Source organism: Telmatherina bonti, assembly GCF_933228915.1.
Source record: "Telmatherina bonti genome assembly, chromosome: 19".
NCBI classification, from domain to species: domain Eukaryota; kingdom Metazoa; phylum Chordata; class Actinopteri; order Atheriniformes; family Telmatherinidae; genus Telmatherina; species Telmatherina bonti.
In genome coordinates, this window is record NC_136617.1 from 5746694 (window position 1) to 5763912 (window position 17219).

Genomic DNA, 17219 nt, shown 5'->3' on the forward strand with positions numbered 1-17219 from the left:
CTCCTCCATGTCCTCCTCCATGTTCTCCTCCATGTTCTCCTCCTCCATGTTCACCTCCATGTTCTCCTCCTCAATGTTCACCTCCTCCATGTGCTCCTCCTCCATGTTCACCTCCTCCATGCTCACCTCCTCCATGTCCTCCTCCATGTTCTCCTCTCCATGTTCTCCTCCTCCATGTTCTCCTCTCCATGTTCTCTCCTCCATGTTGACCTCCTCCATGCTCACCTCCTCCATGTTCTTCTCCATGTTCACCTCCTCCATGTTCACCTCCTCCATGTGCTCCTCCTCCATGTCCTCCTCCTCCATGTTCACCTCCTCCATGTGCTCCTCCTCCATGTCCTCCTCCTCCATGTTCTCCTCCTCCATGCTCACCTCCATGTTCACCTCCTCCATGTTCACCTCCTCCATGTTCTTTTCCTCCATGCTCACCTCCTCCATGTTCTCCTCCATGTTCACCTCCATGTTCACCTCCTCCATGTTCACCTCCTCCATGTTCACCTCCTCCATGTTCTCCTCCTCCATGTTCTCTCCTCCATGTTCACCTCCTCCATGTTCTCCTCCTCCATGTTCTCTCCTCCATGTTCACCTCCTCCATGTGCTCCTCCATGTTCTCCTCCTCCATGTTCTCTCCTCCATGTTCACCTCCTCCATGTGCTCCTCCATGTTCTCCTCCTCCATGTTGTCCTCCTCCATGTCCTCCTCCATGTTCTCTCCTCCATGTTCACCTCCTCCATGTTCTCCTCCTCCATGTTCTGTCCTCCATGTTCACCTCCTCCATGTGCTCCTCCATGTTCTCCTCCTCCATGTTCTCTCCTCCATGTTCTCCTCCTCCATGTTCTCCTCCATGTTCTCCTCCTCCATGTTCTCCTCCTCCATGTTCTCCTCCATGTTCTCCTCCTCCATGTTCTCCTCCTCCATGTTCACCTCCTCCATGTTCACCTCCTCCATGTTCTCCTCCTCCATGTTCTCTCCTCCATGTTCACCTCCTCCATGTTCTCCTCCTCCATGTTCTCTCCTCCATGTTCACCTCCTCCATGTGCTCCTCCATGTTCTCCTCCTCCATGTTCTCTCCTCCATGTTCTCCTCCTCCATGTTCTCCTCCATGTTCTCCTCCTCCATGTTGTCCTCCTCCATGTTCTCCTCCATGTTCTCCTCCTCCATGTCCTCCTCCATGTTCTCCTCCTCCATGTCCTCCTCCATGTTCTCCTCCATGTTCACCTCCTCCATGTCCTCCTCTCCATGTTCTCCTCAATGTTGTCCTCCTCCATGTCCTCCTCCATGTTCTCCTCCATGTTCTCCTCCTCCATGTTCACCTCCATGTTCTCCTCCTCAATGTTCACCTCCTCCATGTGCTCCTCCTCCATGTTCACCTCCTCCATGCTCACCTCCTCCATGTCCTCCTCCATGTTCTCCTCTCCATGTTCTCCTCCTCCATGTTCTCCTCTCCATGTTCTCTCCTCCATGTTGACCTCCTCCATGCTCACCTCCTCCATGTTCTTCTCCATGTTCACCTCCTCCATGTTCACCTCCTCCATGTGCTCCTCCTCCATGTCCTCCTACTCCATGTTCACCTCCTCCATGTGCTCCTCCTCCATGTCCTCCTCCTCCATGTTCTCCTCCTCCATGCTCACCTCCATGTTCACCTCCTCCATGTTCACCTCCTCCATGTTCTTTTCCTCCATGCTCACCTCCTCCATGTTCTCCTCCATGTTCACCTCCATGTTCACCTCCTCCATGTTCACCTCCTCCATGTTCTCCTCCTCCATGTTCTCTCCTCCATGTTCACCTCCTCCATGTTCTCCTCCTCCATGTTCTCTCCTCCATGTTCACCTCCTCCATGTGCTCCTCCATGTTCTCCTCCTCCATGTTCTCTCCTCCATGTTCACCTCCTCCATGTGCTCCTCCATGTTCTCCTCCTCCATGTGCTCCTCCTCCATGTTCTCTCCTCCATGTTCTCCTCCTCCATGTGCTCCTCCTCCATGTTCTCTCCTCCATGTTCTCCTCCTCCATGTGCTCCTCCTCCATGTTCTCTCCTCCATGTTCTCTCCTCCATGTTCTCCTCCTCCATGTTCACCTCCTCCATGTTCTCTCCTCCATGTTGACCTTCTCCATGTTCTCCTCCTCCATGTTGACCTCCTCCATGTTCTCTCCTCCATGTTGACCTCCTCCATGTTCACCTCCTCCATGTTCTCCTCCATGTTCTCCTCCTCCATGTTCTCTCCTCCATGTTCACCTCCTCCATGTGCTCCTCCATGTTCTCCTCCTCCATGTGCTCCTCCTCCATGTTCTCTCCTCCATGTTCTCCTCCTCCATGTGCTCCTCCTCCATGTTCTCTCCTCCATGTTCTCCTCCTCCATGTGCTCCTCCTCCATGTTCTCTCCTCCATGTTCTCTCCTCCATGTTCTCCTCCTCCATGTTCACCTCCTCCATGTTCTCTCCTCCATGTTCTCTCCTCCATGCTCACCTCCATGTTCACCTCCTCCATGTTCACCTCCTCCATGTTCTTTTCCTCCATGCTCACCTCCTCCATGTTCTCCTCCATGTTCACCTCCATGTTCACCTCCTCCATGTTCACCTCCTCCATGTTCACCTCCTCCATGTTCTCCTCCTCCATGTTCTCTCCTCCATGTTCACCTCCTCCATGTTCTCCTCCTCCATGTTCTCTCCTCCATGTTCACCTCCTCCATGTGCTCCTCCATGTTCTCCTCCTCCATGTTCTCTCCTCCATGTTCACCTCCTCCATGTGCTCCTCCATGTTCTCCTCCTCCATGTTGTCCTCCTCCATGTCCTCCTCCATGTTCTCTCCTCCATGTTCACCTCCTCCATGTTCTCCTCCTCCATGTTCTCTCCTCCATGTTCACCTCCTCCATGTGCTCCTCCATGTTCTCCTCCTCCATGTTCTCTCCTCCATGTTCTCCTCCTCCATGTTCTCCTCCATGTTCTCCTCCTCCATGTTCTCCTCCATGTTCTCCTCCTCCATGTTCTCCTCCTCCATGTTCACCTCCTCCATGTTCACCTCCTCCATGTTCTCCTCCTCCATGTTCTCTCCTCCATGTTCACCTCCTCCATGTTCTCCTCCTCCATGTTCTCTCCTCCATGTTCACCTCCTCCATGTGCTCCTCCATGTTCTCCTCCTCCATGTTCTCTCCTCCATGTTCTCCTCCTCCATGTTCTCCTCCATGTTCTCCTCCTCCATGTTGTCCTCCTCCATGTTCTCCTCCATGTTCTCCTCCTCCATGTCCTCCTCCATGTTCTCCTCCTCCATGTCCTCCTCCATGTTCTCCTCCATGTTCACCTCCTCCATGTCCTCCTCTCCATGTTCTCCTCCTCCATGTTCTCCTCCTCCATGTTCACCTCCATGTTCTCCTCCTCAATGTTCACCTCCTCCATGTGCTCCTCCTCCATGTTGACCTCCTCTATGCTCACCTCCTCCATGTCCTCCTCCATGTTCTCCTCTCCATGTTCTCCTCCTCCATGTTCTTCTCCATGTTCACCTCCTCCATGTTCACCTCCTCCATGTGCTCCTCCTCCATGTCCTCCTCCTCCATGTTCACCTCCTCCATGTGCTCCTCCTCCATGTCCTCCTCCTCCATGTTCTCCTCCTCCATGCTCACCTCCATGTTCACCTCCTCCATGTTCTCCTCCTCCATGTTCTCTCCTCCATGTTCACCTCCTCCATGTGCTCCTCCTCCATGTTCTTTTCCTCCATGCTCACCTCCTCCATGTTCTCCTCCATGTTCTCTCCTCCATGTTCACCTCCATGTTCACCTCCTCCATGTTCTCCTCCATGTTCACCTCCATGTTCACCTCCTCCATGTTCACCTCCTCCATGTTCACCTCCTCCATGTTCTCCTCCATGTTCACCTCCATGTTCACCTCCTCCATGTTCTCCTCCTCCATGTTCACCTCCTCCATGTTCTCCTCCTCCATGTTCTCTCCTCCATGTTCACCTCCTCCATGTTCTCCTCCTCCATGTTCTCTCCTCCATGTTCACCTCCTCCATGTGCTCCTCCTTCATGTTCACCTCCTCCATGTTCTCTCCTCCATGTTCACCTCCTCCATGTTCTCTCCTCCATGTTCTCTCCTCCATGTGCTCCTCCTCCATGTTCACGTCCTCCATGTTCTCTCCTCCATGTTCTCCTCCTCCATGCTCACTTCCATGTTCACCTCCTCCATGTTCACCTCCTCCATGTTCTCCTCCATGTTCACCTCCATGTTCACCTCCTCCATGTTCTCCTCCTCCATGTTCACCTCCTCCATGTTCACCTCCTCCATGTTCTCCTCCTCCATGTTCTCTCCTCCATGTTCACCTCCTCCATGTGCTCCTCCTTCATGTTCACCTCCTCCATGTTCTCTCCTCCATGTTCACCTCCTCCATGTTCTCTCCTCCATGTTCTCTCCTCCATGTGCTCCTCCTCCATGTTCACCTCCTCCATGTTCTCTCCTCCATGTTCTCCTCCTCCATGTTCTCCTCCTCCATGTTCTCTCCTCCATGTTCTCTCCTCCATGTTCTCCTCCTCCATGTTCACCTCCTCCATGTTCTCTCCTCCATGTTCACCTCCTCCATGTTCTCTCCTCCATGTTCTCCTCCTCCATGTGCTCCTCCTCCATGTTCTCTCCTCCATGTTCTCCTCCTCCATGTGCTCCTCCTCCATGTTCTCTCCTCCATGTTCTCCTCCTCCATGTGCTCCTCCTCCATGTTCTCTCCTCCATGTTCTCCTCCTCCATGTGCTCCTCCTCCATGTTCTCTCCTCCATGTTCTCTCCTCCATGTTCTCCTCCTCCATGTTCACCTCCTCCATGTTCTCTCCTCCATGTTCTCTCCTCCATGTCCTCTCCTCCATGTTCTCCTCCTCCATGTTCACCTCCTCCATGTTCTCTCCTCCATGTTCACCTCCTCCATGTTCTCTCCTCCATGTTCTCCTCCTCCATGTGCTCCTCCTCCATGTTCTCTCCTCCATGTTCTCCTCCTCCATGTGCTCCTCCTCCATGTTCACCTCCTCCATGTTCTCTCCTCCATGTTCTCTCCTCCATGTTCTCCTCCTCCATGTTCTCTCCTCCATGTTCTCCTCCTCCATGTTCTCTCCTCCATGTTCTCTCCTCCATGTTGACCTCCTCCATGTTCACCTCCTCCATGTTCTCCTCCTCCATGTTCTCTCCTCCATGTTGACCTCCTCCATGTTCACCTCCTCCATGTTCTCCTCCTCCATGTTCTCTCCTCCATGTTCACCTCCTCCATGTTCACCTCCTCCATGTGCTCCTCCTCCATGTTGACCTCCTCCATGTTCTCTCCTCCATGTTGACCTCCTCCATGTTCTCTCCTCCATGTTGACCTCCTCCATGTTCTCTCCTCCATGTTCTCTCCTCCATGTTGACCTCCTCCATGTTCACCTCCTCCATGTTCTCCTCCTCCATGTTCTCTCCTCCATGTTGACCTCCTCCATGTTCACCTCCTCCATGTTCTCCTCCTCCATGTTCTCTCCTCCATGTTCACCTCCTCCATGTTCACCTCCTCCATGTGCTCCTCCTCCATGTTGACCTCCTCCATGTTCTCCTCCTCCATGTTCACCTCCTCCATGTTGACCTCCTCCATGTTCACCTCCTCCATGTTCTCCTCCTCCATGTTCTCTCCTCCATGTTGACCTCCTCCATGTTCACCTCCTCCATGTTGACCTCCTCCATGTTCTCTCCTCCATGTTGACCTCCTCCATGTTCTCTCCTCCATGTTGACCTCCTCCATGTTCTCTCCTCCATGTTGACCTCCTCCATGTTCTCTCCTCCATGTTCTCTCCTCCATGTTGACCTCCTCCATGTTCTCTCCTCCATGTTCTCTCCTCCATGTTGACCTCCTCCATGTTCACCTCCTCCATGTTGACCTCCTCCATGTTCTCTCCTCCATGTTGACCTCCTCCATGTTCTCTCCTCCATGTTGACCTCCTCCATGTTCTCTCCTCCATGTTGACCTCCTCCATGTTCTCTCCTCCATGTTCTCTCCTCCATGTTGACCTCCTCCATGTTCTCTCCTCCATGTTCTCTCCTCCATGTTGACCTCCTCCATGTTCACCTCCTCCATGTTGACCTCCTCCATGTTCTCTCCTCCATGTTCACCTCCTCCATGTTCTCCTCCTCCATGTTGACCTCCTCCATGTTCTCCTCCTCCATGTTGACCTCCTCCATGTTGACCTCCTCCATGTTCTCTCCTCCATGTTCTCTCCTCCATGTTGACCTCCTCCATGTTCTCCTCCTCCATGTTGACCTCCTCCATGTTCTCCTCCTCCATGTTGACCTCCTCCATGTTGACCTCCTCCATGTTCTCTCCTCCATGTTCTCTCCTCCATGTTGACCTCCTCCATGTTCTCCTCCTCCATGTTGACCTCCTCCATGTTCACCTCCTCCATGTTCACCTCCTCCATGTGCTCCTCCTCCATGTTCTCTCCTCCATGTTCTCTCCTCCATGTTGACCTCCTCCATGTTCACCTCCTCCATGTTCTCCTCCTCCATGTTCTCTCCTCCATGTTGACCTCCTCCATGTTCACCTCCTCCATGTTCTCCTCCTCCATGTTCTCTCCTCCATGTTCACCTCCTCCATGTTCACCTCCTCCATGTGCTCCTCCTCCATGTTGACCTCCTCCATGTTCTCCTCCTCCATGTTCACCTCCTCCATGTTGACCTCCTCCATGTTCACCTCCTCCATGTTCTCCTCCTCCATGTTCTCTCCTCCATGTTGACCTCCTCCATGTTCACCTCCTCCATGTTGACCTCCTCCATGTTCTCTCCTCCATGTTGACCTCCTCCATGTTCTCTCCTCCATGTTGACCTCCTCCATGTTCTCTCCTCCATGTTGACCTCCTCCATGTTCTCTCCTCCATGTTCTCTCCTCCATGTTGACCTCCTCCATGTTCTCTCCTCCATGTTCTCTCCTCCATGTTGACCTCCTCCATGTTCACCTCCTCCATGTTGACCTCCTCCATGTTCTCTCCTCCATGTTGACCTCCTCCATGTTCTCTCCTCCATGTTGACCTCCTCCATGTTCTCTCCTCCATGTTGACCTCCTCCATGTTCTCTCCTCCATGTTCTCTCCTCCATGTTGACCTCCTCCATGTTCTCTCCTCCATGTTCTCTCCTCCATGTTGACCTCCTCCATGTTCACCTCCTCCATGTTGACCTCCTCCACGTTCTCTCCTCCATGTTCACCTCCTCCATGTTCTCCTCCTCCATGTTGACCTCCTCCATGTTCTCCTCCTCCATGTTGACCTCCTCCATGTTGACCTCCTCCATGTTCTCTCCTCCATGTTCTCTCCTCCATGTTGACCTCCTCCATGTTCTCCTCCTCCATGTTGACCTCCTCCATGTTCTCCTCCTCCATGTTGACCTCCTCCATGTTGACCTCCTCCATGTTCTCTCCTCCATGTTTACCTCCTCCATGTTCTCCTCCTCCATGTTGACCTCCTCCATGTTCACCTCCTCCATGTTCTCCTCCTCCATGTTCTCTCCTCCATGTTCTCTCCTCCATGTTCTCTCCTCCATGTTGACCTCCTCCATGTTCTCCTCCTCCATGTTGACCTCCTCCATGTTCTCTCCTCCATGTTCTCCTCCTCCATGTTGACCTCCTCCATGTTCTCTCCTCCATGTTGACCTCCTCCATGTTCACCTCCTCCATGTTCTCTCCTCCATGTTGACCTCCTCCATGTTCTCTCCTCCATGTTGACCTCCTCCATGTTCACCTCCTCCATGTTCTCCTCCTCCATGTTCTCTCCTCCATGTTGACCTCCTCCATGTTCTCTCCTCCATGTTGACCTCCTCCATGTTCTCTCCTCCATGTTGACCTCCTCCATGTTCTCCTCCTCCATGTTGACCTCCTCCATGTTCTCTCCTCCATGTTGACCTCCTCCATGTTCTCCTCCTCCATGTTGACCTCCTCCATGTTCTCTCCTCCATGTTGACCTCCTCCATGTTCTCTCCTCCATGTTGACCTCCTCCATGTTCTCCTCCTCCATGTTGACCTCCTCCATGTTCTCCTCCTCCATGTTGACCTCCTCCATGTTCTCTCCTCCATGTTGACCTCCTCCATGTTCACCTCCTCCATGTTCTCTCCTCCATGTTGACCTCCTCCATGTTCTCTCCTCCATGTTGACCTCCTCCATGTTCACCTCCTCCATGTTCTCCTCCTCCATGTTCTCTCCTCCATGTTGACCTCCTCCATGTTCACCTCCTCCATGTTGACCTCCTCCATGTTCTCTCCTCCATGTTGACCTCCTCCATGTTCTCCTCCTCCATGTTCTCCTCCTCCATGTTGACCTCCTCCATGTTCTCCTCCTCCATGTTGACCTCCTCCATGTTCTCTCCTCCATGTTGACCTCCTCCATGTTCACCTCCTCCATGTTCTCCTCCTCCATGTTCTCTCCTCCATGTTGACCTCCTCCATGTTCTCCTCCTCCATGTTGACCTCCTCCATGTTCTCTCCTCCATGTTGACCTCCTCCATGTTCTCCTCCTCCATGTTGACCTCCTCCATGTTCTCTCCTCCATGTTGACCTCCTCCATGTTCTCTCCTCCATGTTGACCTCCTCCATGTTCTCCTCCTCCATGTTGACCTCCTCCATGTTCTCTCCTCCATGTTGACCTCCTCCATGTTCTCCTCCTCCATGTTGACCTCCTCCATGTTCTCTCCTCCATGTTGACCTCCTCCATGTTCACCTCCTCCATGTTCTCCTCCTCCATGTTGACCTCCTCCATGTTCTCCTCCTCCATGTTGACCTCCTCCATGTTCTCTCCTCCATGTTGACCTCCTCCATGTTCTCCTCCTCCATGTTGACCTCCTCCATGTTCTCTCCTCCATGTTGACCTCCTCCATGTTCACCTCCTACATGTTGACCTCCTCCATGTTCACCTCCTCCATGTTGACCTCCTCCATGTTCTCTCCTCCATGTTGACCTCCTCCATGTTCTCTCCTCCATGTTGACCTCCTCCATGTTCTCTCCTCCATGTTCTCTCCTCCATGTTGACCTCCTCCATGTTCACCTCCTCCATGTTGACCTCCTCCATGTTCTCCTCCTCCATGTTGACCTCCTCCATGTTCTCTCCTCCATGTTCACCTCCTCCATGTTCTCCTCCTCCATGTTGACCTCCTCCATGTTCTCTCCTCCATGTTGACCTCCTCCATGTTCTCTCCTCCATGTTCTCCTCCTCCATGTTCTCTCCTCCATGTTCACCTCCTCCATGTTGACCTCCTCCATGTTCTCTCCTCCATGTTCACCTCCTCCATGTTGACCTCCTCCATGTTCTCTCCTCCATGTTCTCCTCCTCCATGCTCACCTACTCCATGTTCTCCTCCTCCATTTTCTCTCCTCCATGTTCTCTCCTCCATGTTGACCTCCTCCATGTTCTCTCCTCCATGTTCTCTCCTCCATGTTGACCTCCTCCATGTTCTCCTCCTCCATGTTGACCTCCTCCATGTTCTCTCCTCCATGTTGACCTTCTCCATGTTCTCCTCCTCCATGTTGACCTCCTCCATGTTCTCTCCTCCATGTTGACCTCCTCCATGTTCACCTCCTCCATGTTCTCCTACTCCATGTTGACCTCCTCCATGTTCTCTCCTCCATGTTGACCTCCTCCATGTTCTCTCCTCCATGTTGACCTCCTCCATGTTCTCTCCTCCATGTTGACCTCCTCCATGTTGACCTCCTCCATGTTCTCTCCTCCATGTTGACCTCCTCCATGTTGACCTCCTCCATGTTGACCTCCTCCATGTTCTCTCCTCCATGTTGACCTCCTCCATGTTCTCTCCTCCATGTTCTGTCCTCCATGTTGACCTCCTCCATGTTCTCTCCTCCATGTTCTCCTCCTCCATGTTGACCTCCTCCATGTTCTCTCCTCCATGTTGACCTACTCCATGTTCTCTCCTCCATGTTGACCTCCTCCATGTTCACCTCCTCCATGTTGACCTCCTCCATGTTCTCTCCTCCATGTTGACCTCCTCCATGTTCTCCTCCTCCATGTTGACCTCCTCCATGTTCTCTCCTCCATGTTGACCTCCTCCATGTTCTCCTCCTCCATGTTGACCTCCTCCATGTTCTCTCCTCCATGTTGACCTCCTCCATGTTCTCCTCCTCCATGTTGACCTCCTCCATGTTCTCTCCTCCATGTTGACCTCCTCCATGTTCTCTCCTCCATGTTGACCTCCTCCATGTTCTCCTCCTCCATGTTGACCTCCTCCATGTTGACCTCCTCCATGTTCTCTCCTCCATGTTCTCTCCTCCATGTTGACCTCCTCCATGTTCTCCTCCTCCATGTTGACCTCCTCCATGTTCTCCTCCTCCATGTTGACCTCCTCCATGTTGACCTCCTCCATGTTCTCTCCTCCATGTTTACCTCCTCCATGTTCTCCTCCTCCATGTTGACCTCCTCCATGTTCACCTCCTCCATGTTCTCCTCCTCCATGTTCTCTCCTCCATGTTCTCTCCTCCATGTTCTCTCCTCCATGTTGACCTCCTCCATGTTCTCCTCCTCCATGTTGACCTCCTCCATGTTCTCTCCTCCATGTTCTCCTCCTCCATGTTGACCTCCTCCATGTTCTCTCCTCCATGTTGACCTCCTCCATGTTCACCTCCTCCATGTTCTCTCCTCCATGTTGACCTCCTCCATGTTCTCTCCTCCATGTTGACCTCCTCCATGTTCACCTCCTCCATGTTCTCCTCCTCCATGTTCTCTCCTCCATGTTGACCTCCTCCATGTTCTCTCCTCCATGTTGACCTCCTCCATGTTCTCTCCTCCATGTTGACCTCCTCCATGTTCTCCTCCTCCATGTTGACCTCCTCCATGTTCTCTCCTCCATGTTGACCTCCTCCATGTTCTCCTCCTCCATGTTGACCTCCTCCATGTTCTCTCCTCCATGTTGACCTCCTCCATGTTCTCTCCTCCATGTTGACCTCCTCCATGTTCTCCTCCTCCATGTTGACCTCCTCCATGTTCTCCTCCTCCATGTTGACCTCCTCCATGTTCTCTCCTCCATGTTGACCTCCTCCATGTTCACCTCCTCCATGTTCTCTCCTCCATGTTGACCTCCTCCATGTTCTCTCCTCCATGTTGACCTCCTCCATGTTCACCTCCTCCATGTTCTCCTCCTCCATGTTCTCTCCTCCATGTTGACCTCCTCCATGTTCACCTCCTCCATGTTGACCTCCTCCATGTTCTCTCCTCCATGTTGACCTCCTCCATGTTCTCCTCCTCCATGTTCTCCTCCTCCATGTTGACCTCCTCCATGTTCTCCTCCTCCATGTTGACCTCCTCCATGTTCTCTCCTCCATGTTGACCTCCTCCATGTTCACCTCCTCCATGTTCTCCTCCTCCATGTTCTCTCCTCCATGTTGACCTCCTCCATGTTCTCCTCCTCCATGTTGACCTCCTCCATGTTCTCTCCTCCATGTTGACCTCCTCCATGTTCTCCTCCTCCATGTTGACCTCCTCCATGTTCTCTCCTCCATGTTGACCTCCTCCATGTTCTCTCCTCCATGTTGACCTCCTCCATGTTCTCCTCCTCCATGTTGACCTCCTCCATGTTCTCTCCTCCATGTTGACCTCCTCCATGTTCTCCTCCTCCATGTTGACCTCCTCCATGTTCTCTCCTCCATGTTGACCTCCTCCATGTTCACCTCCTCCATGTTCTCCTCCTCCATGTTGACCTCCTCCATGTTCTCCTCCTCCATGTTGACCTCCTCCATGTTCTCTCCTCCATGTTGACCTCCTCCATGTTCTCCTCCTCCATGTTGACCTCCTCCATGTTCTCTCCTCCATGTTGACCTCCTCCATGTTCACCTCCTACATGTTGACCTCCTCCATGTTCACCTCCTCCATGTTGACCTCCTCCATGTTCTCTCCTCCATGTTGACCTCCTCCATGTTCTCTCCTCCATGTTGACCTCCTCCATGTTCTCTCCTCCATGTTCTCTCCTCCATGTTGACCTCCTCCATGTTCACCTCCTCCATGTTGACCTCCTCCATGTTCTCCTCCTCCATGTTGACCTCCTCCATGTTCTCTCCTCCATGTTCACCTCCTCCATGTTCTCCTCCTCCATGTTGACCTCCTCCATGTTCTCTCCTCCATGTTGACCTCCTCCATGTTCTCTCCTCCATGTTCTCCTCCTCCATGTTCTCTCCTCCATGTTCACCTCCTCCATGTTGACCTCCTCCATGTTCTCTCCTCCATGTTCACCTCCTCCATGTTGACCTCCTCCATGTTCTCTCCTCCATGTTCTCCTCCTCCATGCTCACCTACTCCATGTTCTCCTCCTCCATTTTCTCTCCTCCATGTTCTCTCCTCCATGTTGACCTCCTCCATGTTCTCTCCTCCATGTTCTCTCCTCCATGTTGACCTCCTCCATGTTCTCCTCCTCCATGTTGACCTCCTCCATGTTCTCTCCTCCATGTTGACCTTCTCCATGTTCTCCTCCTCCATGTTGACCTCCTCCATGTTCTCTCCTCCATGTTGACCTCCTCCATGTTCACCTCCTCCATGTTCTCCTACTCCATGTTGACCTCCTCCATGTTCTCTCCTCCATGTTGACCTCCTCCATGTTCTCTCCTCCATGTTGACCTCCTCCATGTTCTCTCCTCCATGTTGACCTCCTCCATGTTGACCTCCTCCATGTTCTCTCCTCCATGTTGACCTCCTCCATGTTGACCTCCTCCATGTTGACCTCCTCCATGTTCTCTCCTCCATGTTGACCTCCTCCATGTTCTCTCCTCCATGTTCTGTCCTCCATGTTGACCTCCTCCATGTTCTCTCCTCCATGTTCTCCTCCTCCATGTTGACCTCCTCCATGTTCTCTCCTCCATGTTGACCTACTCCATGTTCTCTCCTCCATGTTGACCTCCTCCATGTTCACCTCCTCCATGTTGACCTCCTCCATGTTCTCTCCTCCATGTTGACCTCCTCCATGTTCTCCTCCTCCATGTTGACCTCCTCCATGTTCTCTCCTCCATGTTGACCTCCTCCATGTTCTCCTCCTCCATGTTGACCTCCTCCATGTTCTCTCCTCCATGTTGACCTCCTCCATGTTCTCCTCCTCCATGTTGACCTCCTCCATGTTCTCTCCTCCATGTTGACCTCCTCCATGTTCTCTCCTCCATGTTGACCTCCTCCATGTTCTCTCCTCCATGTTCTCTCCTCCATGTTGACCTCCTCCATGTTCTCTCCTCCATGTTCTCCTCCTCCATGTTGACCTCCTCCATGTTCTCTCCTCCATGTTCACCTCCTCCATGTTGACCTCCTCCATGTTCTCTCCTCCATGTTCTCCTCCTCCATGCTCACCTACTCCATGTTCTCCTCCTCCATTTTCTCTCCTCCATGTTCTCTCCTCCATGTTGACCTCCTCCATGTTCTCTCCTCCATGTTCTCTCCTCCATGTTGACCTCCTCCATGTTCTCCTCCTCCATGTTGACCTCCTCCATGTTCTCTCCTCCATGTTGACCTTCTCCATGTTCTCCTCCTCCATGTTGACCTCCTCCATGTTCTCTCCTCCATGTTGACCTCCTCCATGTTCACCTCCTCCATGTTCTCCTACTCCATGTTGACCTCCTCCATGTTCTCTCCTCCATGTTGACCTCCTCCATGTTCTCTCCTCCATGTTGACCTCCTCCATGTTCTCTCCTCCATGTTGACCTCCTCCATGTTGACCTCCTCCATGTTCTCTCCTCCATGTTGACCTCCTCCATGTTGACCTCCTCCATGTTGACCTCCTCCATGTTGACCTCCTCCATGTTCTCTCCTCCATGTTCTCTCCTCCATGTTGACCTCCTCCATGTTGACCTCCTCCATGTTCTCTCCTCCATGTTCTCCTCCTCCATGTTGACCTCCTCCATGTTCTCTCCTCCATGTTGACCTCCTCCATGTTCTCTCCTCCATGTTCACCTCCTCCATGTTGACCTCCTCCATGTTCTCTCCTCCATGTTGACCTCCTCCATGTTCTCCTCCTCCATGTTGACCTCCTCCATGTTCTCTCCTCCATGTTGACCTCCTCCATGTTCTCCTCCTCCATGTTGACCTCCTCCATGTTCTCTCCTCCATGTTGACCTCCTCCATGTTCTCCTCCTCCATGTTGACCTCCTCCATGTTCTCTCCTCCATGTTGACCTCCTCCATGTTCTCTCCTCCATGTTGACCTCCTCCATGTTCTCTCCTCCATGTTCTCTCCTCCATGTTGACCTCCTCCATGTTCACCTCCTCCATGTTGACCTCCTCCATGTTCTCCTCCTCCATGTTGACCTCCTCCATGTTCTCTCCTCCATGTTCACCTCCTCCATGTTCTCCTCCTCCATGTTGACCTCCTCCATGTTCTCTCCTCCATGTTGACCTCCTCCATGTTCTCTCCTCCATGTTCTCCTCCTCCATGTTCTCTCCTCCATGTTCACCTCCTCCATGTTGACCTCCTCCATGTTCTCTCCTCCATGTTCACCTCCTCCATGTTGACCTCCTCCATGTTCTCTCCTCCATGTTCTCCTCCTCCATGCTCACCTACTCCATGTTCTCCTCCTCCATTTTCTCTCCTCCATGTTCTCTCCTCCATGTTGACCTCCTCCATGTTCTCTCCTCCATGTTCTCTCCTCCATGTTGACCTCCTCCATGTTCTCCTCCTCCATGTTGACCTCCTCCATGTTCTCTCCTCCATGTTGACCTTCTCCATGTTCTCCTCCTCCATGTTGACCTCCTCCATGTTCTCTCCTCCATGTTGACCTCCTCCATGTTCACCTCCTCCATGTTCTCCTACTCCATGTTGACCTCCTCCATGTTCTCTCCTCCATGTTGACCTCCTCCATGTTCTCTCCTCCATGTTGACCTCCTCCATGTTCTCTCCTCCATGTTGACCTCCTCCATGTTGACCTCCTCCATGTTCTCTCCTCCATGTTGACCTCCTCCATGTTGACCTCCTCCATGTTGACCTCCTCCATGTTCTCTCCTCCATGTTGACCTCCTCCATGTTCTCTCCTCCATGTTCTGTCCTCCATGTTGACCTCCTCCATGTTCTCTCCTCCATGTTCTCCTCCTCCATGTTGACCTCCTCCATGTTCTCTCCTCCATGTTGACCTACTCCATGTTCTCTCCTCCATGTTGACCTCCTCCATGTTCACCTCCTCCATGTTGACCTCCTCCATGTTCTCTCCTCCATGTTGACCTCCTCCATGTTCTCCTCCTCCATGTTGACCTCCTCCATGTTCTCTCCTCCATGTTGACCTCCTCCATGTTCTCCTCCTCCATGTTGACCTCCTCCATGTTCTCTCCTCCATGTTGACCTCCTCCATGTTCTCCTCCTCCATGTTGACCTCCTCCATGTTCTCTCCTCCATGTTGACCTCCTCCATGTTCTCTCCTCCATGTTGACCTCCTCCATGTTCTCTCCTCCATGTTCTCTCCTCCATGTTGACCTCCTCCATGTTCTCTCCTCCATGTTCTCCTCCTCCATGTTGACCTCCTCCATGTTCTCTCCTCCATGTTCACCTCCTCCATGTTGACCTCCTCCATGTTCTCTCCTCCATGTTCTCCTCCTCCATGCTCACCTACTCCATGTTCTCCTCCTCCATTTTCTCTCCTCCATGTTCTCTCCTCCATGTTGACCTCCTCCATGTTCTCTCCTCCATGTTCTCTCCTCCATGTTGACCTCCTCCATGTTCTCCTCCTCCATGTTGACCTCCTCCATGTTCTCTCCTCCATGTTGACCTTCTCCATGTTCTCCTCCTCCATGTTGACCTCCTCCATGTTCTCTCCTCCATGTTGACCTCCTCCATGTTCACCTCCTCCATGTTCTCCTACTCCATGTTGACCTCCTCCATGTTCTCTCCTCCATGTTGACCTCCTCCATGTTCTCTCCTCCATGTTGACCTCCTCCATGTTCTCTCCTCCATGTTGACCTCCTCCATGTTGACCTCCTCCATGTTCTCTCCTCCATGTTGACCTCCTCCATGTTGACCTCCTCCATGTTGACCTCCTCCATGTTGACCTCCTCCATGTTCTCTCCTCCATGTTGACCTCCTCCATGTTCTCTCCTCCATGTTCTCTCCTCCATGTTGACCTCCTCCATGTTGACCTCCTCCATGTTCTCTCCTCCATGTTCTCCTCCTCCATGTTGACCTCCTCCATGTTCTCTCCTCCATGTTGACCTCCTCCATGTTCTCTCCTCCATGTTCACCTCCTCCATGTTGACCTCCTCCATGTTCTCTCCTCCATGTTGACCTCCTCCATGTTCTCCTCCTCCATGTTGACCTCCTCCATGTTCTCTCCTCCATGTTGACCTCCTCCATGTTCTCCTCCTCCATGTTGACCTCCTCCATGTTCTCTCCTCCATGTTGACCTCCTCCATGTTCTCCTCCTCCATGTTGACCTCCTCCATGTTCTCTCCTCCATGTTGACCTCCTCCATGTTCTCTCCTCCATGTTGACCTCCTCCATGTTCTCTCCTCCATGTTCTCTCCTCCATGTTGACCTCCTCCATGTTCTCTCCTCCATGTTCTCCTCCTCCATGTTGACCTCCTCCATGTTCTCTCCTCCATGTTGACCTCCTCCATGTTCTCTCCTCCATGTTCTCTCCTCCATGTTGACCTCCTCCATGTTCTCCTCCTCCATGTTGACCTCCTCCATGTTCTCTCCTCCATGTTGACCTCCTCCATGTTCTCCTCCTCCATGTTGACCTCCTCCATGTTCTCTCCTCCATGTTGACCTCCTCCATGTTCTCTCCTCCATGTTGACCTCCTCCATGTTCTCCTCCTCCATGTTGACCTCCTCCATGTTCACCTCCTCCATGTTGACCTCCTCCATGTTCTCTCCTCCATGTTGACCTCCTCCATGTTCTCTCCTCCATGTTGACCTCCTCCATGTTCTCTCCTCCATGTTGACCTCCTCCATGTTCTCTCCTCCATGTTCTCTCCTCCATGTTGACCTCCTCCATGTTCTCTCCTCCATGTTCTCTCCTCCATGTTGACCTCCTCCATGTTCACCTCCTCCATGTTGACCTCCTCCATGTTCTCTCCTCCATGTTGACCTCCTCCATGTTCTCTCCTCCATGTTGACCTCCTCCATGTTCTCCTCCTCCATGTTGACCTCCTCCATGTTCTCTCCTCCATGTTGACCTCCTCCATGTTCTCTCCTCCATGTTCTCTCCTCCATGTTCTCTCCTCCATGTTGACCTCCTCCATGTTCACCTCCTCCATGTTGACCTCCTCCATGTTCTCTCCTC

The 17219-nt window shown here is 52.4% G+C and overlaps 1 protein-coding gene across 1 annotated transcript in view; it reads left to right on the top strand.

Annotated features, from left to right (window-relative positions):
* The window catches only part of LOC306770059 (lamin-A-like), a gene marked incomplete at its 5' end in the record, with an annotated part of 37357 nt that overhangs the window by 4276 nt on the left and 15862 nt on the right, over positions 1–17219 (top strand). The gene's annotated exons all lie outside the window — the stretch shown is intronic.